The sequence below is a fragment of the Mauremys mutica genome, unplaced genomic scaffold, assembly GCF_020497125.1.
Source record: "Mauremys mutica isolate MM-2020 ecotype Southern unplaced genomic scaffold, ASM2049712v1 Super-Scaffold_100089, whole genome shotgun sequence".
NCBI lineage: Eukaryota > Metazoa > Chordata > Testudines > Geoemydidae > Mauremys > Mauremys mutica.
The window spans coordinates 890013-892737 of NW_025423261.1; the positions used below are offsets into that span (position 1 = coordinate 890013).

Consider the following 2725-nt stretch of genomic DNA (forward strand, 5'->3'; position numbering starts at 1 on the left):
CTAGCAAAGGCCAGTCCCTGGCCCCTTGGTCCAGACATCCTCATTCACACCAGGCTTCAAGTTGAGAATCATTTCCCCTTCCCGCTCTGTGGGAGGGGAGACTTTTAAATGCGCTCTCTGTGCGACTGCACATGGCTAAGCAAAGGGAACAAACCCCCAATCCCCCCTGTGCTTTGGGAGCCAGGTTTGTGGTGGGAATTCTGTAGTTCAGATGACTTCACACCTGGGCATGGTGATTCTTTACCAGTTTCTCTGGCATTGGGGCAGTTTTGTAGTCACAGCTGTGATGGCCGAGTGGTTAAGGCGTTGGAGTTGAAATCCAATAGTGTTCCCCTGCGCAGGTTCGAATCCTGCTCACAGCGAGGCCTGCGTTTTAGCCAGTCTCTCACCCGGGCAATACCTCTGTACAACCCCCTGAGACACTCTCAATTCTCTCCCCATCCCAAGTAAATCCTGTTCTGCTCCTTTCATAGAGATCCCTGGGACACCACCTCACACTGTGTCCCTGAGGGGTCAGGCAAACTCTCAGCACCTGAAGCCTCTGCCACTCACCTAGTGCCCCATAGATTAACCCTGTCAACGTGCTCTCCTTCACGTAAATCCGGTCAGTGCGACTCTTGGCCTGTCCCTGCAGAAAGGTGTATCCCCTCTAGAGCTGGTGTGAGCTCGGGTCAGAGGAATAGGAGGCTACCGCCCACCCTCCACTGGTACCACTACGGAGAAACACGTCCCCTAAGCCGACCTCACTACAGACCTGCACCAGGTAGTGCTCATTGTAAAAACGTTTCCTCTGAAGGTCGAGAAAACGGGACCAGCGGTTCTCAGGCCGGCTGACACAATTAAAATCCGCCCCAATACCAAACACTGTGTGGTCCAGAGGAAGGGACCAGTTCCTACCATGGATCTTTCCTTTCACACCTTAACATCAAGTGTCTCCTCTTGGGCCTCTGAATCCCTGCCGCGTTCCACGTGCCAGATGCCCCTTCCCCAGTACTGTCATCACTCAGCTTTGCAGAGGAGCTTTCCTCCCAAGTCCCTGCCCCCTCTGGCACCATCTCCGAGGGCCGTCCTGCCTCACTCTGTTCCCGCCATTTTGGGTCAACAAATAAGTCATGTGGGAAAGACAGCTCCCATCTCTCATTGTTATAGGTCAGGTGGGCCAGCTAGGGGGAGAAGCCCATTGTCATAAACAGATAGTTAATGTCTCTTTTACTTGTAAAGGGTTAAGAAGCTCAGGAAACCTGGCTGACACCTGACCAGAGGACCAATAGGGGGACAAGATACTTTCAAATCTTGGTGGAGGGAAGTCTTTGTTTTGTGCTCTTTGTTGTTGCTGTTGTTCGCTCTTGGGACTACAAGGGACCAAACGTACATCCAGGCTTTCCAAATCTTTCTGAATCAGTCTTTCATGTTTCAAAATTGTAAGTAATAGCCAGGCAAGGCGGATTAGTCTTATGTTTGTTTTCTCAGACTGTGAATGTTTCTTTTGCTGGAAGGATTTTTACCTCTGTTTGCTGTAACTTTGAATCTAAGGCTGTGGGGGGTGGGGGTCCCTCTGGTCTCTATGAATCTGAGTACCCTGTAAAGTATTTTCCATCCTGATTTTACAGAGATAATTTTTACCTTTTCTTTCTTTAATTAAAAGCTTTCTTTTTAAGAACCTGATTGATTTTTCCTTGTTTTAAGACCCAAGGGGATTGGGTCTGAACTCACCAAGGATTGGTGGGGGGAAAAGGAGGGGGGATGGTTAATTTCTCCTTGTTTTAAGATCCAAGGAATTTGGATCTGTGTTCCCCAGGGAAGGTTTTGGGGAAACAGAAAGTGTGCCAGACACTGATCTCTGGCTGGTGGCAGTGTTACCAGATCTCAGCTAGGAATTAAGTTTAGAAGGGTCCATGCAGGTCCCCACATCTGTACCCTGAAGTTCAGAGTGGGGGAGGAAACCTTGACACCCATACTCTCTGTTATCCTGCTGAGGAGCTCAAAATCAGGTACTTGCTTCAGATGAAGGTGCTGCTGCCCTCCCAGAAAACAAGCCACCCCTGCACAAAGACGGATGAAAGGGCCTGCCAAAGCCTGGGATTGAACCAGAGACCTTTAGATCTTCAGTCTAATGCTCTCCCAACTGAGCTACTTTGGCAGCTGTATAGTAGCATTTTGGCCTGTTGCTTCTCTGCCTGGGACGTTTTTGCAGCAGTTGCACACAAAAAGGACGTCATTGTGAGCGGTCCACTGCTGCCTCAGGCCGGGACAGGAGGCCCTCACCACTCGCAGGCTGGCCTCTTGCCTTCAGCCCAGCTGACGGAGCGCAAAGCCACGTGAGTCAATGGCAGGTCGAGTCGGGGCCGCGTAACCTGCCCTTTCAGTGCTCCGGGGCTAGGGTGGCTGGGGCTGGGAGGGAGGCTGGGGGCACCATGGGGCTGGGGCACTAGCCTGGGGCGGGAGCTGGCCCCTGCGGTGGGGGTGTGGGGGCTCTGGACTCCAGTGGTGTTTGCGGAAGGGGCCAGCACCCTGAAAAAGATTCTTCATGCTTCTTATAAGCATAACAATGGGACCCCCTGCAACAGGGATCTGAGGCCTCCCCCAGGACCGGATGCTGCAAGTGCTGCCCCGTGGGGCTCTAGAGAGGGGCAGGGATGTGCCAGGTGGCACCGCTGACAGGTGCTTACATTGCTCTTGACCTTGATGATGGGCTGCAGGCTCCGTGCCGGGGTGCGATGGTGCT

At 52.5% G+C, this 2725-nt stretch overlaps 2 non-coding genes across 2 annotated transcripts; one reads left to right on the plus strand and one right to left on the minus strand.

The window, feature by feature from the left end:
- The first annotated feature begins 280 nt into the window (after nucleotides 1–280).
- On the plus strand, nucleotides 281–362 carry TRNAS-UGA. The gene has a single exon. It is a non-coding gene; the product is annotated as a tRNA-Ser (tRNA).
- A 1705-nt stretch (nucleotides 363–2067) lies between these two features.
- Nucleotides 2068–2140, minus strand: TRNAF-GAA. The gene has a single exon. It is a non-coding gene; the product is annotated as a tRNA-Phe (tRNA).
- Between the last annotated feature and the right edge of the window lie 585 nt (nucleotides 2141–2725).